Source organism: Canis aureus, chromosome 5 (genome assembly GCF_053574225.1).
Source record: "Canis aureus isolate CA01 chromosome 5, VMU_Caureus_v.1.0, whole genome shotgun sequence".
NCBI classification, from domain to species: domain Eukaryota; kingdom Metazoa; phylum Chordata; class Mammalia; order Carnivora; family Canidae; genus Canis; species Canis aureus.
In genome coordinates this window covers 9,813,853-9,834,108 of record NC_135615.1, presented here as the reverse complement: position 1 = coordinate 9,834,108, position 20,256 = coordinate 9,813,853, and the positions used below count along the sequence as shown (strand labels likewise).

General features: G+C 38.1%; 1 protein-coding gene, 1 long non-coding RNA gene and 1 pseudogene across 2 annotated transcripts in view; 1 reads left to right on the top strand and 2 right to left on the bottom strand.

Moving 5' to 3' along the window:
• Positions 1-20,256, bottom strand: part of PIP4K2A (phosphatidylinositol-5-phosphate 4-kinase type 2 alpha) — a 178,405-nt gene that overhangs the window by 139,275 nt on the left and 18,874 nt on the right. The gene's annotated exons all lie outside the window — the stretch shown is intronic.
• Positions 814-16,247, bottom strand: LOC144313675 (uncharacterized). The gene is made up of 4 exons (XR_013379301.1): positions 15,329-16,247; positions 14,892-15,075; positions 10,167-10,220; positions 814-1,107 (listed from the first exon to the last, which is right to left on the bottom strand). It is a non-coding gene; the product is annotated as an uncharacterized LOC144313675 (long non-coding RNA).
• LOC144313674 (large ribosomal subunit protein eL32 pseudogene) lies at positions 5,429-5,921 on the top strand (annotated as a pseudogene).

Genomic DNA, 20,256 nt, shown 5'->3' with positions numbered 1-20,256 from the left:
TCTCTGTGTGTGTGTGTGTGTGTGTGTGTGTGTGTGTGTCTCATCAATAAATAAATAAAATATTTTTTAAAAACTATGTTTTTGAAATATATTTAATGATGGTATAATATTACAAAAACAAAGCAGAGCACAAAACTATATATATATATATTTATAATTTTACAAAATAAGATTCTGTTTGTAAAGAAAAGGCTGGAACTAGCAACGATCCTCTAGTCTAGATGGCAGATTTATGAGTAATTTAAATACTGTGCTTTAGAATTTTCTTTTTCTAAATTTTCTCCAATGACCATATATTACTTTTTTTTTTTAAAGTAAGCTCTACTACACTCAAAGTGGGGCTTGAACTAACAACCCTGAGATCAAGAGTTGCATGCTCTACTGACTGAGCCAGCCAGGCACCCAAGCACTCCTTTAATCATAAAAATAAGTATTTAATTTTTCAAATGAACCACATGTACCAGGAACTCAAGCATGCAACATCCAGTTTATTAATATCCTATATTAGAGAATATTTTTCTTTTTATTTTTTATAATAAAAAGTCATATATAGGGATCCCTGGGTGGCGCAGCGGTTTAGCACCTGCCTTTGGCCCAGGGCGCGATCTTGGAGACCCGGGATCGAATCCCACATCGGGCTCCCGGTGCATGGAGCCTGTTTCTCCCTCTGCCTATGTCTCTGCCTCTCTCTCTCTCTCTCTGTGTGTGTGTGACTATCATAAATAAATAAAAAAATTAAAAAAAAGTCATATATATCCCCAAACTATTTCACTTAGGTAATACTGTACAACAGAACACTCCAAAACTCAGTGCTTAAAACAACCCCAATTTTATTGGCTCACAATTATGAGGGTCCGAATTTGAGTAGGGGCTCAGGCATGAAGTGTTCCCCTATACTCTCAGCCATCCAAGATGACCCACTCTTACTTCTGGGTCTCTAGGACAGCTTTCAGCTGGGTGGCTCCTTCCTTCTCCACTATGTCACTTCTCCTGGTCCAGCTCAAGCCTCTTCTATTTGGTGGCTTGTTGTCCAGGAGGTAAAACAGAAGCTTCAAGACTTCAAAAGGCCTGTATCTGGAAGTCACATGGCATCACAATCAACATATTCTGTTGGTGAAAGTTGAGAACCAGTTCAGATTCCAGGGGAGGGAAAAATCTCTTGAGCATAAAAGAATGTAAAGAACTGTTGGTGAACATTTCTGCAATCTGTGGGCATGCCCAGGGGAAAACAATATCCACTGGAGTGAGCCTTGGCTATTGAGATAGATATTTAATGGAAACACTTGGTGTTTGGTAAAAGGCTGTGGCTATTTGGGACCTGTTTTCTATTGTCTTATAAAGAGATTCACTCTACTGAAAAAATGTTGACCCTTTCATTTAACAAAAATCACATTCTGTTTGCTAAAATGTTACTATTTTTTAAAAAATCACAGGAAAAAGGGGAAGAACCCTAATTTCAGATATTAATATTATTTTGCCATAGCAGGGATATATAATAAAAATTCTAGGCTTTGTGGGCCATATGGTCTCTGTCACAACTAGTCAATTCTGCTTGACAGTAGCACAAAATGAGCTATAGGCAATATGCAAACAAATGAGAATGGCTGTGTTCCAATAGAACATTTATGGACACTGAAATGTGAATTTTATATAATTTTCACAAGTCACGGAATATTCTTCTTTAAAAAAAATTGTTAGCCATTCCCACACATGTATGCAGAAAGCACTCTTAGCTCAAGGCCCTTATAAAAACAGACCATAGGCCACATTTGGCCCATAGGCCATAGTTTGCCAATCCCTGTGCTATAGTTAATTCAAAAGATATAATAAAAATGCCAAAAAAGGAAATACTCTACCGAATACCCTATACAAACATCCACATATATTTCCTGTATAAAATACTCAACCTTGGGTCACCTGACTGGCTCAGTTGGTGGGGCATGCAACTCTTGATCTCAGGGCCATGAGTTCAAGCCCCACATTGGGCCTAGAGCTTACTTTAAAAAAAAAAGAAAAAGGAAAAAATAAAATAAAATACTCAACTTTTAGCTACTAAATTTTTCACTGTCTTCAAACTGCTCTACTTAAGAAGCAATTTCACTTTTAATTAAACTTTTCTTATAACTTCAACTATTAGCTTCTTTTAACCTGTTTCCTTACTGATAACTAGAAGGTCTGTTCACTTCCTTTGCCAGGAATAGTAGCCTTCAAACCCCAAGTGTGCACATTTTGGCTTTATTTACCAAAAGATGACAGCAACTAAAAATTAGGGAATTACCCTGTTCTGATCATTTTATTTCTAATGTAGTCTTTTACTTAACTGATAAAACAAATATTGGCTATCATATCAACAATGTCCACCAATCTTAAAAAAGAAAAAAAGTGCTGACAAGTCAAGACTTGTCAGTTTATCTAAACACACAGAAAACGAACAAACAACAGTGTCAGTGGTGGGGGTAGGGCAGGAATGAGCTGATAAACATAGATATTACAACAGGGCCTCTAAAATACTAAGAGTATCTGTTCTCATATTGAAGCTGCCTAATTTGTGAATTCCTCCAGACCTGAATATGGCTCCTAGGGTCTCTATGCAGGGATCTGTAACTATAACCTGAAATTAGCCAGGGTTAACCCACCATGTTGACCCTTGTTGGAACACTTGGGATTCTCACCAGGCATCTGAACAGACACAGATGGTCCAATAATCTTTAAAGATGTATCATCTGTGTCTGAAAATTCTGGCATTAACCCAGGAAATGAACAATGTGTAATTACCTACCATGTTACCTGCAGTTCTTTTTTCACACAAGACTAATCTTTTGGATCCTTCTGCTTTTTGCCTAATAAAGGCCATCTCTCTCTCTCTCTCTCTCTCTCTCTCTCTCACACACACACACACACACACACACACAAGAGCAAAAGCTTATTTTACATTATAGCACAGTATAACTGAAAATGAGGAAACTTTATATCTGATCAAGTCAATAAACTTAGACTATTCCACCCTCAGCCTCTAACAAAGGGTGCTAGGAGATGAGAGATTACTCCCTATGATCTCAGCTCTTCAAAGCTATGCTAATACCGCAAAGAGTCAAGCTTTCCTTTAAGATCATAACAGTATTCACATTTTCATTCTTACTTTATTACCTGTACTTTGCTGTTACCTGGTAAGTCACCACAGAGAGACTTGATGTGCAAGTACCTACTGATGTTCCTGACTTTTCTAAATGCTGAGGAGGAATAAGAACCCAGGACCTAAGTCAGAGGTGGGTTTGCTCTTGACCCCTCAAGAGTGTCAGCTTAGTCAAGTCACTTTCTCATTCAGAGCCCTCTTCTCATCTGTCAAATATGAATAACAACACTGAGCCCTCTCTCCTCTCAGAGTTGTGTTAGGGTCAAGTGAATAACAAAGGTGCAACTGCTTTATAAATGTGAAACTGAGGTTACTTTCTTTTATCATGAACTTTCCTCTCAGGGATTAACAGCTATCTTTTGGTCACTTCTGCAGAGTGTGATAAAGAAGTCTAAACAGGGGTGCCTGGCTGGCTCAGTGTGACTCTTGATTTCGGGGTCGTGAGTTCAAGCCCCGCATTGGGTGAAATTATTTTTTTAATAAGAAGTCTAAACATTTAGCCTATGTTGTATCCTGTTTTTTTGTTTGTTTTGTTTTTGTTTTTGTTTTTTAAATCAGAGCTTCATCTTTCAAGAATGAAGAGTCTTGTTTGGTTTTAATTTCTCCTCATGGTTTGGCATCTAATTATCCCTCTCTTACCTTTCCCAGCTCTTACAGCCCTGATACCAAAGTACAAATGAACACATGCACACAAATGCACAATTCAATGTCTAAGATCTTCACATTAGACCGGATGGACTTAACAGATATATACAGAACAGTCCATCCCCAAATAGCAGAATATACACTCTTTTCCAGTGTACATGTAAATATTTTCCAGAACAGATTACATGTTAGGCCACAAAACAAATCTCAACAAACTTAAGACTGAAATCATATCAAGCATCTTTTCTGACTACAATGGTGTGAAACTAGAAATTAGTTACAAGAAAAAAAAAAACTAGAAAAAACAACAAGAGGCTAAATGACATGCTACTACACAACCAATGAGTCAACCAAGAAATCAAAGAGAAAGTCACAAAATACCCAGATACAAATCAGAATGGAGACACAACAGTTCAACATCTTTGGGATACAGTAAAAGCAGTTCTAAGAAGGTTTAGAGCAATTCAGATCTACTTCAAGAAACAAGATTAATCTCAAATAAGCAACAAAACTTATACCCAAAGAAGCTAGAAAAAAGAATAACAAAGCCCAAAATTAGTAGAAGGAAAGAACTAATATAGATCAGAGAAGAAATAAATGAAAGAGACAAAAAAAAAAAATAGAAGAGATCAATGAAATCAAGAACTCATTCTTTGAAAAGATAAACTAACCTGATAAAACCTTTACCACAGTCATCAAGAAAAAGAACTCATTTAAAATCAGAAATGAAAGAGAAGCTATAAATGACACCACAAAAATACAAAGGATTATGAGACTACTACAAAAAATTATTCACCAACAAACTGGACAACCTAGGAAAAATAGATAAATTCCTAGAAACATACAATCTTCCAAGACTGAAATAGATAGAAATAGAAAATTTGAACTCACAACAAACAAAAGCTAAAGACCACACAGCCTCATTGCTGAATTCCACCAAACATTTACTGAGTTAATACCTACCCTTCTCAAACTATTCCCAAAAATTAAAGAGAAAGGAAAGCTTCCAAATTCATTCTATGAGGCAAGGATTACCATGGTACCAAAACCAGACCAAGACACTACAAGAAGGAAAATTACAGGCCAATGTCCTTAATGAACAAAGATGCAAAAATTATCAACAAAATGGTAGCAAACCAAATTCAACAATACATTAAAAAGATATTCGCCATGATCAAATAAAATTATTCCAGGGATGCAAGGATGGTTCAGTATTCACAAATTGATGTGATATGCCACATTAACAAAATGAATGATAAAAATCATATAATCAGGGCACTTTGGTGGCTCAGTTGGTTAAGCATCTGCCTTCAGCTCAGGTCATGATCCTGGGGACTGGGGATTGAGTCCCGTGTTGGGCTCCATGCATGGAGCCTGCTTCTCCCTCTGCCTGTGTCTCTGCCTCTTTCTCTCTCCTCTCTCTCTCTCTCTTTCTGTCTCTCATGAATAAATAAAATTTTTTTAAAAACTCAAAAAAGTGGATATAGAGGATAGAAGAATCATATCTCAACATAATAAAGGCCGTATAGGACAAACCCAGAGCTAACGTTATACACCATAGTAAAAAGCTGAAAATATTTCCTCTAAGATCAAGAACAAGACAAGGATGTGCCCCTCTCTTCCTCGGCGCCGCCTGCGGAGGTGGCAGCCATCGATCGCTGGGCATATGGCTGCCCTCAGACCTCTGGTGAAGCCCAAGATCATTAAAAAGAGGACCAAGAAGTTCATCCAGCACCAGTCAGACCAATATGTCAAAATTAAGCGCAACTGGCGGAAACCCAGAGGCATTGACAATAGGGTACGCAGAAGATTCAAGGGCCAAATCTTGATGCCCAACATTGGTTACGGGACCAACAAGAAAACAAAGCACATGCTGCCCAGTGGCTTCCGGAAGTTCCTAGTCCACAATGTCAAGGAGCTTGAAGTGCTGCTGATGTGCAACAAATCTTATTGTGCAGAGATTGCTCACAATGTATCCTCCAAGAACTGCAAAGCCATTGTGGAAAGAGCAGCCCAGCTGGCCATCAGAGTCACCAATCCCAATGCCAGGCTGCGTAGCGAAGAAAATGAATAAACAGCTTATGTGCGTGTCATATTTGTGTTAATAAAACCATAAAACTACAAAAAAAAAAAAAGAGACAAAGATGTGATGTCTACTCTTGCTACTTTATTCAACACAATACTGGAAGCCATCACCACAGCAATCAAGATAAGAAAAAGAAATAAGACATCCAAAATAGTAAGGAAAAAGTAAAATAGTCATTATTTGTAGATGACATAACACCATGTATAAAACCTAAAGACTCTTAAAAAAACTGCTAGAAATGAGTAAATTCAGGGGCATCTGGGTGGCTCAACTGGTAAAGCATTCACCTCTTGGTTTCAGGGGCGTCTGGGTGGCTCAACTGGTAAAGCATTCACCTCTTGGTTTCACCCTACATCATGTTCCACACTTAGTCTGCTGGAGATTCTCTCTTTCCTCCCTCTCTGTTCTCCTCTGCCTATATCCTCTCTCTCTCTCTCTTTCTCTCTCTCTCTCTTTCTTTATCAAACAAAAAAATAATAATAATAAGCAAATTTAGTAATTTTCAGGATACAAAATTAATATACAAACATCTATTGCATTTCTATACACCAGTAATGAACTAGCAGAAAGAGAAATCAAGAAAACAATCCCATTTACAGTTATATAAAAAAGAATACCTAGAAATAAATTTAACTAAGGAAGAGAAAGACTTATACCCAGAAAACCATAAGACATTGATGAAAGAAATTGAAGATGACACAAATAAATGGAAAGCTATACCATGCTCATAGATGGGAAGAATTAATATTATTAAAATGTCCATACTATCCAAAGCAATCTACAGATTCAATGCAACCCCTATCAAAATACCAAAAGCATTTTTCACAGAACTGGAACAAACAATCCTAAAATTTATATAGACCCACAGAAGATTCCAAATAGGGATGCCTGGGTGGCTCAGTGGTTGAGCGTCTGCCTTTGGCCCAGGGTATGATCCTGGAGTCCCGGGATCGAGTCCCGTATTGGGCCCTTGTGGGGAGCCTGCTTCTGTCTCTGCCTGTGTCTCTGCCTCTGTGTGTGTCTTTCATGAATAAATAAATAAAATCTTTTAAAAATATATTCCAAATAGCCAAAACAATCTTGAGAAAGAAAAACAAAGCTGGAGGTATCATAATCCCAAATTTCAAACTATACTGCATTAAGCTACAGTGATCGAAACAGTATGGTACTGGCACAAAAACAGACACCCAGATCAATAGAATAGGACTGAGAATCCAGAAATAAACCCATACTTATATAGTTAGTTAATCTACAACAAAGGAGGCAAGAATGTAGAATGAGGAAATGACTTCTTTTTTATGGGAAAGCTGAAGAGCTTCATGCAAAAGAATGCAATTGGACCACTATCTTATACCATACACAAAAGTAAACTCAAAATGGATTAAAGACCTAAATGTAAGACTGAAGTCATAAAGCTCTTAAAAGAAAACACAGACAGTAATCTGTTACATATTAGTCTTAGCAATATTTTTTTGATCCATCTCCTCAAAGTCAACAAAAGCAAAATAAAAGCCTTTTGCACAGTGAAGAAAACAAAAAGGCAACCTATGGAATGGGAGAAGAGATTTGTAAGTGATATCCAATAAGGGGTTAATATCCAAAATATACAAATAACTAATATAACTCAATACTGAAAAAAATTGGATTAAAAAATGGGCAGAGGACCTGAATAGACATTTTTCCAAAGAAGACACACAGATGGCCAACAGACAGACACATGAAAAGATGCTCAATATCACTAATCATCAGGGAAATGCAAATTAAAACCACAATAAGATATCACCTCATACCAGTCAGAATGGTCATTATAAAAAATGTAAGAAATAACAAGTGTTGGCAAGGATTTGGAGGAAAGGGAGCCCTTGCACACTGCTGGTGGAAATGTAAATTGGTACAGCTGCTCTGGAAAACAGTATGGATGTTCCTCAAAAATTAAAAATAGAAATTCCATATGATGTAGTAAGTTCAGTTCTAGTATTTACCCAAAGAAAATGAAATCACAATTCAAAAAGATACACACACCCCTATGTTTATTGCAGCATTATTTACAATAGCCAAGATATGGAAGCAACCTAAGTATCTAAAGACAGATGAATCAATAAAGAAGATGTGGTGTGTATATATCCAATGGTATATTAGCCAGCCAACACAAAGAATAAAATCTTGCCATTTTGTGACAACATAGATCTTGCAGGCATTATGCTGAGTGAAATAAATTAGACAGAGAAAGACAAATACTTTATGATCTCACATGTGGAATCTAAAAATACAAAAATATGATCAAACAAAAACCAGAAACAGATTCAAATACAGAGAACAATCTGATGGTTGCCAGAGGGGAGGTGGGTAGGGAGTTGGGTAAAGGAGATTAAGAGGTACAATTTCTCAGCTGTAAAATAAAGAAGTCATGAGGGTGAAAAATACAACATAGAGGATATAGTCAACAATATTGTAGTAATGTTTGGTGACCAACAGTAACTATACTTATTGTGGCGAGCATAGTGTAATGTACAGTACATCAGATCACTATGTTATGCACCTGAAACTAGAATGACATTGCATGTCATCTATACTTTAATTAAAAGTTAAAAAAATTGGGGGCACTTGAGTGGCTCAGTTAAGTGACTGACTACTGGTTTCAACTCAGGTCATGATCTCAGGGTCATGAGATCAGGCCCAAGTAGGGCTCTACACCCAGTGAGGAGTCTTCTTGAGGATTCTCTCCCTCTGCCCCTCCCCCTACTTGCTCATGTGCAAGAACACTGTCTTTCTCAATAAATAATTTTTTAAAAATAAGTTAAAAATTTTTTTCAAGTGTAGGATCTTGAAATATTTTCTTTATACCTGTCCTGGAACTGCCCAGCATTTCCTTGCTGTCATTACATACAACTGGCAGCATGTCAGCCCAATACCCATTAGAAACTGTCTGAATGATCCTATTCTGAAATATTAACAAGAAGTTTGGCCCCTGGGGCGCCTGGGCAGCTCAGCTGGTTAAGCAAATGACTGGTTTCAGCTCAGATCATGATCTCAGGGTCATGAGATCCAGCCCCGGGTCCGAGCCCTGTATCTGGCTCCGCAACTCCCGAGGTGTCTCCTTGGGACTCTCTCTCCCTCTCCCTCTGCCCCTCCCCACTGTTCTCATTCCCTCTCAAATAAATAAATAAATCTTAAAAAAAAAAAAAGGGGGGGATCCCTGGGTGGCGCAGCGGTTTGGCGCCTGCCTTTGGCCCAGGGCGCGATCCTGGAGACCCGGGATCGAATCCCACGTCGGGCTCCCGGTGTATGGAGCCTGCTTCTCCCTCTGCCTATGTCTCTGCCCCTCTCTCTCTCTCTGTGACTTTCGTTAAAAAAAAAAAAAAAAAAAAAGTTTAGAGCTCAATATTTTTTACATGTAACATAGACTCTTCCTGTTGTTTTTCGAAATGTTTCTAATATTTTCCTAATGTTCTAAATGTATTACCTTCCATTTTTCTGTATACAGCTGAGTATGCTAACTCCCGGACTCCTGTGGTTTCAGATCTGTGGCAAACCATCTTTCAGTTTATTTTCCCCATTGGTTTGTTGTTTTCATATCTATGAATGTTTACTATCAAAATGTAAATTTAGCCAATCTCAAAGATATTACTGACTGGATCTTTTTAAATAAAAAGCCAGCATCAAAATCTATGGCATTAGCAGTTCATGGACAACAAATATCCTTTGCCCCATTCCTTGTTTTTCTTGCAACTCCTTTTACTGCTTTTGCCAAAGGAAACTGTCAAAAATCTTTTAAAGCTTCTCCCTCAGTGCCCTCCCAAAAAGCTTACATCCAGCATAGTTCGCCACTACTCTTTGAGCCATACTTGTTCTTTTGCATACATGTCACAGTCGTAATAAAAAATTATACCCACTGGCTCTCCTTGTCCTCAAACTGCTTCAAAGAAATTCCATGCTGTATTAATGAAACATAATTTATGTTTATCAGAAAACCTTAAGTTCCCTCCTAATACGCAGTCTCAGCTCAAGCTCCCTGTTATCAAAAGGATCCTTCGGCTCTGGGACACCAGAGCCTTCTTGGGCATCAACCCTTGTAAGCAGAGTAACCTGCTAGAGACTGTCACAATGTCTCACGCATATGCCAAAGTGACCGTTTGTGAAGTACCGCTGGGTTCTTTGAAAACTTCTGGGAAAATGCCCAGTCTATTACGGCTGCTTCCTAGCATTTCACTGCCTTGCCAAATCATTTCAAGTTGTGCTCTGGTGTGTCCTTATAGCATTTCTTATGCCCATCTTGCCTGCAGCTGTCCCACTTCAGCTCACCATGCACAGCTGCTTCACTTCTTATATTGTCAGCTTTTCCGGCAAGTGTCCAGCCTAGTAAAACAGTGGGTTGGTGAGGATTACTTTCATGCTTGCGGAACAGATGCAGAGAAAATCCTCATTACTGGTGACAATCTTCTCATTTAATGTCAACGAGGACATAGAAGCTGTGTATATATTTTCAAGAATTCAAAGGTTTACATTTGCAAAAGGATTTTGATTCTTAAGAGGGTTCTTAACTTGAGTGTTTAAAATGAGGGAATGAAATTATAAAGTACAAAAAAAAATAAATTATAAAGTACAATTACATAGTATAAGAGATTCCATGCATATAATCTTTAAGAGGAATTTATTAACAGAATACATGTGCATTCTCAACTGATTTTTTTTTTTTACCCCATGTTTTTGATATTTAGTATGAAGTCAAGCAAGCACTTACTGCTAAATAAGCAAAAGGGGCGAGGACATATGAATCAAAGTCTCTATGTCTCTGAACCATACACATCAACTGTAATAAATTTCAGAAGAAAAATGGAACATTAGAAAGAAAACTCTCCTTTTGTGTCCAGGATCCACAAATATAAAATAAAATAAGATGATAAGATAAGATAAGATAAGTAAGATAAGATTAGATAGGAAGAAAAGAAAAGAAAGAAAAGAAAGAAAAAAAATTATTCTCAAATTTTGGTCATGACACAGAATCTTCAGGATTAAAAAAGTTAGAAGCTGCCTAATCCTATTACCCACCTGGGGACTGTCAGCCTCTGGACAACACCAGGCATGGGGCCAGTAGCTGTCAACCTCAGTCACACACGTTGAATAACTGAGAATTATTATCAACTGTGTACTTGGTCATTCAATACAAATAGTAATTAAAGATTTTTTTCTAAGAACTTACTTCTACATATGAATGTAAGTAAATTCACTGCCACAGGGTCCCTTTCATTCTTGAATGAGGAGGAGGGATGGACTTATAGCTGGCGTGTCAGGAATGCTGCCCAAACCCAACTCTGCCCATGGGAGTGTGCTATGATTGTGAATGTTTATCCATCTTGTCTACCACTGTGGAAAAAAGACTTTGAAACATGCTGACCCAGCACATACTCAGATAATTTCAGGAACAGGAAACTCATTATTCCCAAAGGCAGCTGACTGCATCCTTAAACAACTTGAACTCCTAGACTGTTGTTCTTATCTCCTGAAGGGAATCTCATCTCTCAATCACTTACACAAACTACATCTGACTTAAACCTCACAAGTGAACTGAGGGAGAGGACTCTGAACCCCTGGGCTCCTCTCAGTGACCTAAAAAGTGGTATCAGTAGGTGTCAAAAAGACTATTTTCTCCCTGTCAGTTATTCTAGACTAAGGAGCCAATTAGTCATTGAAGAAAGGAAGCTCTTCTTTCTGTTATAATCTCTGAATAAAAGAGTATAGTAACAAGTAGGCTAGTTACATTTCAATATTTAAATTTGAAAATGAACATAGTTCACATTTTATTAGTGATGAATAAAGGGCCCACTAAAATGAAAATAAGGAAACATTTCCTGAATACATTTTAAAAAGCAGTATGAACAGAAAAAATTGAAATAGATAACATAAAACAGTTATCAGGAGAACAGGATTCTATGCAGATTTAAGATGAAGGATTATATCTGACAATCCTGTACAGTCTCAGATATCAGGCACAAAGCTAAGAATCACCTCACAGAAATCACTTACGTACTTCTTCAGTGGTAGGGACAGCACACAATGGGGAAACTGTAGGCCTCTAAAAGGAGGAAATGTTTTCCTCACAAAGTTGAAGCTTTCCTATTCCCACTGGGTTCCTTACATATATGCATAGCCAGAACCAAGAGCAAAAGATCTGGGCTGATGGCACATCTCAAAATAATAGACCACGATGAAGAATTAGATTCACAAAAAGAATCACTTAAAGATTCATTCATCTGTCTGTAACTCTACAGACAGAGTAGACCAACTCTGTTGGACTCGACACCAACTCATCCTTTTATTCTTTCATGGGCACATGGTTCTTCCCAGAAGTTTCACAAAACTGGGCTTGCTGGAACCTTTGGTGGCAGGGCCCAGCCTTGGAGTTCCCTGTGCTTCCTTCCCTCTCTGCCTCTTCCTCTTCCATCAGGCCACTGGACCCATAGCAGGTCCCCTTGCCCAGGCTCACGTAACACACTCTGAGCTGAATCCTGAGCATTCAGGTAACAACAGCTCCTACCTCTAAAAATGTTGACAAACCGCTCGGCAATGTCACTAATTCCTTAGATGAAACAGATACATGCATTTCTCTGTAAACAACAATAAAGGAATATATATGGCTTCAATTTGGACATGTCAACAATGCAACAAGGAGCATCATCATGTCCCCAAGTGCAACAATGCACTGGGAAAAAGTGAGACCACAGGAGAGCAACCAAACACAGCACAACCACTGAAAACCTGACTGTGTGGCTGATAACCTGCTGCCTCTCTACTAACTGCCGCAAGCACTTCTTTAGCAACATCAAAAAAGACAAATCGCTCTAAGTACATCACTGAATAAGGCCAGAATTTGCCTATCACTCTACTCAAATACTTGAGCCCTGAAGAAAGGGGGGGGGGGGGAGCCTCATAATTGCTTATGCCAAGAAAATATTTTACGCAATTAAGTATCTCTTGAAACTTGCATTAATCTTGACCTTCTTAGCATTAGGATCAACAGCAGCAAAAGAATCATAACGATAAGAAAAAACAGAAGCAATAGTGAAAGGCACTGTTCTAGGGATTTTATGTATATTAATTCATCTAATCCTCAAAACTATTCTGGGGTGGGGGGGGCAATCCTATGAGGTACGTACTGGTACTATCCATGTTGTATGAAAGAGGACATTGAGGCACAGAGAGATTAATTAATTTGTCCAAGGTCAGAGAGCCCGGAAGTGGTAGGGCCCAGTCGGTCTGGCTCCTAAGTCTGAACTCAGGCACTATGCTGGACCACCTCCCCCACGTCTTCAATACAGCATCAGGTCACATTTAAATCACTTCCCAAACTGGAAATCTTAAGATCATTTACTACCTTTTTAAAAAAAGTTTTCTTTAAGTAATTTCTATACCCAGCGTAGGGCTCGAACCTACAATCCTGCAATCAAGACTCGTGTACTCTTCTGACTGAGCCAGCCAGGCGCCCCAAGATTATTTATTATCATAATATGCTTTCCATGAATTGAAATATTTTACCCCAAAATTTGAAAGATTCTCAATTCTCTCTTTGTGCAAGAGAGGGATACAAGGCTGAAGTATTTCCTCTTTCAAGAGAATTTTTCTTCAAAGAGCATGACTATGGGAAAAGGGAAGAAAACGTTAACAGTTACTGAATGTGCTACGACTCCTGATAAAAACCAGATGCTTTTATGTACCTTATCTCGTTCTGTCCTTACAACGACATGGCAAGAAACACCAACCCCATGTCCAAGAGGACAAAACTGAGCTAGGAAGGATGGATAACCTGTCCAAGGCTAATGAAGGGTTACAGTATTAAACAGCCCGGGTCCAATGCCAAGCAAAAGAAATTAACAAAGGCATTCAATGCAAATGCGGGAGCCATGGGGTATGAATGGGCTGTGGAGCACCGGGACAAACATTTCCACCAGCTCCTTTGTCCTGCCAAAGCTTGGCTCTGAAGGATCAAAGTGTCCTTAACCTCAAGCAAACATTATCGTCTGTGGTCCCCACAGAACACAGAACACGCTTGGGGAAGCAGAAGAGGAAGTGGAATCCCCATTTTACAAATAAGAAAGTGGGGAGGGGGGTGCTTGGCTGGCTCAGTAGGTACAGCATGTGACTCTCTGTGTCTGGGGTTGTGGGTTTGAGCACCAAGTTGGGTGTGGAGATTACTTAAAAATAAAATCTTAAAAAAAAAAAAAGAAGAAGAAGAAGAAAATGGAATGGTTTTGGGTAAAGCCTGCAGAGACGCTGGAGGCTCCAACACCAGTGCTGTGTATCTGTGCCAAATGGTAGCAACTGTGCCCCAACACTCCAGTTTACTCTGGGGGCTGTGATGAACTGAGCCCAGAGCTTTTCCCCAGCTGCCCTTCCCACAGTCAAGCTGGATCAGACTCACGCCTTCCTCTGTCCTTGGCATCTGACTTCCTGAATCCCTGCACTGTCTCCCAGGACCTTATACGTAATAGACCCCAAGTGTCTTTCTAGAGGCCACCATTCTTTCCTTCACTTCTAGATATCAAAAGCCCCAGATTTATTCTTATTCTCTCATTCCTTCTCCTCCTCTCAGGCTTATTGATTTCCATTCTGGTATCATGGGTTTCTTTTCTTTCTTTTCTTTTTCTTTCTTTTCTTTCTTTCTTTCTTATTTATGATAGTCACAGAGAGAGAGAGAGAGAGAGAGAGGCAGAGACATAGGCAGAGGGAGAAGCAGGCTCCATGCACCGGGAGCCCGACGTGGGATTTGATCCCGGGTCTCCAGGATCACGCCCTGGGCCAAAGGCAGGCGCTAAACTGCTGCGCCACCCAGGGATCCCCATGGGTTTCTTTATATATGGATCTTCGTACATGAAGTGGGGGGGGGGGGTTCCTCTCAGTTTTTATACAACTTCTTGTTACTGAATTTTTAAAATTTTACTCCTTACTTTTCATCATAAAACCTAAGTCTTTAAATACCATTGGTAAAAAACAGAAATACTTAAAATCAGTCATCACTTAATGTATGCCTACCTGATTCCATGATGATGAGGTGGCTCGTCCATGACATTTCCAATGTTTTCAGTTAGAAGTTCCTGATAGTAAGGGAGACCTGCTCTCAGCAAATGTTGAACTGACTGGCCTTCAGTGAATGACTCTCAAGAACAGACTTCAGGGCAGCACAACTTTTCAAAAATGAGCTCTCTTAATAACATTTCTAATAATGAATGAACAAGAAGAGTCATGGAAAGCATCTCTGGGCTAGAGTCAACACTCCACATTCTTCGTCACTGCCAATCTGGGCCACGTATCAGAATGCTGTCACTGTCTTAGACAATTGAAAATAGTCCAAAATCTACACCAGATTGTTTGAGGAAAAGCAGAGGGTAGAATATGTTTCTAAATAAATATATTATGGAAGCAGTCTTTAGATTCTCCAATCATAAGGGTAGCTGCTTGTTATCTCTTACCTTAAACACTATCTTCCTTGCTCAATAGTTCAGCATCTGGGGGCTCTGACTGTGTGTTACAGTAGAATGCTTCTGAGAAACACCCAGGTCCTGCTTGTGACCTTCCCCTGGACAGAGGTGGCCCTTTATTATGAAGTCACATTCTCCTTTTACCTAATAAAACCCAGTCTTCACTACCTACATACCAAGGTACTAATTCTACAAGCATGTGAATCTTCGGTCAGTCAACAATGCAAAAAACACATCCTTTAGGCAATCAATAATCACCTCAATTCATCACCAAGCCAGACAGGAAAAATCATTTTTGAAGTAATCACTTATTCAAGATTTATCTCAGCACAAAGCCAGATTAGGAGATGGCCATACACCTGGGCTATATCATTCTGAGTTCCCAATCTTAGGTTGCATTTTTGCCCATGGCTTTCATGGAATTCAATAATAGTTATGCATATCCAACAATTTTAATCCTCTTTTACTCTATTGGGGCCATTCATTTTGTTGTTTATTGCCCTCTACAACAAATTTCCCTCAGAACCACGGAGTGAAAATGAAACCAGTGTTTGTCTTCCCACGAGACAAGGATAGTTCCATCACAGCTTTGTCATGGCTACTAAAAAATTCAAGTGCAAATATCAATGTCCTTAACCAGGACTGTGTATGATGTTATGGTAAATACATATTTCCGTCGTCTTCCTTACAATTTGATTTTTCACCTTGTTTGTTTTTTATTTTATGGATGCTTTCATGGTTAAGTCTCCAGACTTTTGGAGAGTAGATAGGCTGTAAGGATTTCATCTTCATCACTAAAAAGAGAGACCTTCTGTATTGCATCTTGATTCACTTAGAAGGCTACTTCTCAGGAAATGAGGCTCTACTTATGAGTATTCTTCACGTTTCAGTATTATCTAGATGAAGCATGTGTCTATGATAAAAAGGAAGGAAAAAGAAAAAAGAAAGATGATTCCGAGGCCATATGCTTGGGAAGCAAAAGAAAAGGAGAGAGATTTGAGAAGGAAATTAGTGTTTAGGAAGTCAGTTATCAACAGATCTCCACTAGTTTGTGGGTAGTTGCGGGTCATCCACACACTATCCAGAGATGAAGTGAACTGAACAGATGAGCCTGATGCTGGGTACGGAAACATGATTCTACTCCTAACTGAAGACGATCCCTTTCTCTATGCCCATTTTCTCATGAATAGAATGAAAGAAGTGGGGGGGGGGGTCACAAGGAGCATGTGGTTCTACCCAGATTCTATGATTTTTTGAGATGGAACCTAAGAAATGAGGAGAACCTGATGAAAGGTGCAAATCTGGAGTCACACCATCACATAGATGTAGAATCTCCTATGGGGAGAGGGGAAGAGTAAGCAAGGCAATCTGCTGGTTTAGGAAGAAACTCTCAGAATGTCTATTTATAGTTATTTTTATCTTCAAAGGAAAGAAATGCTGCTTATATCAAGACCAGCACCCTCATTTGGATTCACATGTCAGATGATCCTCCTGTCATCTATTCCATGATAGTATGGATGGCATATATGTGGCATAAAAAACAAAAGCTTTAACTAATGAAGCGGGAGTGACCACAAAAATACTTTGCACCATACAGAGGTATTCTAGTTATCTCATGGCAAAATACATAAAAGAATTATCTTAAGGATGATTAACACATTCTTGTTTTTATGTAAATACAATCTGTTCTAAATTTACTGACCCATTCCATGATCACAAGTTGCTGCCAGTAATATGCTACCTGGCAGATATTTTTTTTAATGAACTTTACCTAGTCCCTTTAAGATAAAGATGAGGTTCCAAAACATTCAAGAAAATTACTGTTTTTTGGAAGAAATTCATATTATGGAGACAGAAGTTTAAACAGAGGGGTGCTTCTGCATTTACAGAGAACTGAGAAATAGTTTTCTATTTTAAATTTTGCAATGAATGTAAAAAGTTTATTTCAATCCCCTGCCACCCTCACTAATATAAACTGAAATACATTTTTTGCAAACTTAATGATATTAGGGAAAAAAGGAAATTTATCAAATTTTAACCAAAAGTTCTGTATAACTGGTAGATAGCTTGAAAATGAGATTCACGAGTTAATAAATTTAGTCAAAAATGCCCTTCATCCATTTGGATATTATCTCATGAGGAAACTTTTTTTTTCTTTTTTTTAGCTATTAAAAGTTTTCAAACCAAATAACGAAATCAGTTAAACATAGAACCAGACTTGCAAATCACAAAGTGCTCACAAAGATTTTTTAAAACAATGGCAAAAATTAATCAGCACAGCCTTCATTTAAAAACATAAGACAGGGCATCCCGGGTGGCTCAGAGGTTTAGCGCTACCTTCGGCCCAGAGCCTGATCCTGGAGACCGTGGATTGAGTCCCATGTCGGGCTCCCTGCATGGAGCCTGCTTCTCCCTTTGCCGGTGTCTCTACCTCCCTCTCTCTCTCTCTCTGTGTCTCTCATGAATAAATAAATAAAATCTTTAAAAAAAAAAACACACATAACACATACTATATAAATAACATTCTTAACAACAGCAGGATTTTACCTGTTAATATTTACTTTATCTTTAAGGTAGCTTTAAAACTTCTTTGTACTCTAGGGTTGCCTGGGTGGTTCAGTCAGTTAAAGGTTCAACTCTTGATTTCGGCTCAGATCCTGATCTCAGGGCGGTGGGCTCGAGCCTCCTGTGGGGCTCCATGCTGGACATGGGGACTACTTAAGATTCTGTCTCTCCCTCTCCCTCTGCTCCTCCCCACCGCACTCTCAATCTCTCTTAAAAATAAATAAATAAAATAAAACACACACACACAAACCCTTTGTATTCTAAAACAAACAAAATAATGTAGTAGTACACCATGAAATGTGTTAAGGGTTTATATATTGAGGAAATATGCTCAATTTTTTTCACTAATGGGATGCACAATAAAACCTGGATACTTAAAAAAAAAAAAAAAAAAAAAAAACCCGGATACTTATAAACAAGTTAGTGGTAATTACTCCAGTTTATCTCCGTTTTTCTCAAGCTCACCAAAAGTAACAACTTTCAGAATCATTTGTCACTTATTAGTTTCTGCCAATACACACAATGCTTGATAATCAAAGAACTTCCTGGAACAGCTAAACAAAGAAAAAAAATCCTTTCTATCAAGCAAATATATCTATGTTACAAAAATGTGCAAGTTATTTCTGCCTATCCAAATTCAATATGTAAAAGATTTCTTCCCCCACCACACCTACTGTAAAAATACTGCATGTTCAATATTTTTTTAAAAATCAAACATAAAAAGATGTACATAGAAATTTTTAAAAATTACCTATCATTCCCTCCTCCCCAGCCCCTTCTAATTACATTAAAACACGTAATATTTTAAAACACTGTCCTCATTCAACCTATCACAGTTGTCCACAGCAGTTACACTGAATTCCATACACTTGTTTGATAGCTACAATGTATTTCAATATCCAGATGCATCATATTTCATTTAACTCAAACATCACACTAATAGATGTTTATATTATTTCTAATTTGTTTATTATAAGAAAACATCTATGCTTTGGTTTTGCTTTTTAAGGAAACAAGATAAGAGGGCCTCTCCCCAGTTGGTGTCTCCAATAGTTGTAAATAAATGTCTCTAGCTCAACTCTTACTTAGGACTATTCCACATGCCATCAGAAGAGTCTTTTCTTCTTATAAATAACCAAACTGAAATGAATTCTTTTTCTTTAAAGATTTTATTTATTTATTCATGAGAGACACAGAGAGAGGCAGAGACACAGACAGAGGGAGAAGCAGGCTCCCACTGGGGAGCCTGATGCAAGGCTCGATCCTAGGACCCCGGGATCACAACCTGAGCAGAAGGTAGATGCTCAACCACTGAGCCACATGGGTGCCCCCTGAAATGAATTCTTAAGTGGTCTCTTTTTTTTGGAGGTTCAGAAATGGGAATACATTTGTTCTGAAATAGTATTTGGCCACTCTGGTTAAGTGGAGCCAAATAATTCCATTCCAAATATTCTTCTGCACTTAAGTTTTTTGAACTCTTGCAGAAATTTCTCACATAAGATAACAAAGTACTTTTTAAAAAAAAAAAGAGCATAAAAGATTTATATTCATAATTCTAGGAAGTTCTTATTTTGAAATTAGTGAAAAAGTACATCTAGCTTATTGATATTGAGAAGTCATACTGGCTATGTTCTCACTCAACACCTATCCAAAAGCCTATTCAGAATGGTCTGTGACTTTTAAACATGAATTAAAGAGACTTCTTTAGCAAGATCCAATATTGTCTGCTTTCCTGTCAGTTTAATATTTTAAAATAATAATAGGATAGGAATAATTCTCTATTAAGTAATCATCCAAGTTAAATATATATTACCATCTTTTTATAAAAGGCCCTTAATTTTCTACTTAAATCAAGCTTTAAAAAATAAAAATCAATTAAGGTTCAATTTTAAAAGAAATGTATTATCCAAGGGCTAATTTTAAAGCCAACATCCATCTGAAATAGTAATTTAGGCCTTGTGAAAACTGGCAACTGTAGTTACACTGTCACAATAAAACACATCCACATAAGTGGAAATAACAGTTTATCTGGATGGCTGTGGTTTATAAGCATGACCTTTCCTTTCTTTCTAAGAAGAACTCTGCATTTGTCCCTTTAATTTTCTTCAATGTTCTCAAGAATTCTTTCTCTCTAGCAAAAAAAAAAGTTACATTTTAGATTATGTAAAGGAGTTAAAATAGGTAATTTTATTATTATTATTTTTTAAGTAATCTCTACCCCCAGTGTGGGGCTTAAACTCAGGACCCTGAGATCAAGAGCTGCACATTCTTCAAACTGAGCCAGCCAGGTGCCCCGGGGAATTTTATTCCTTTATAAAAATACACATCATATTTGTTCACTTCTGTTCAAAGGA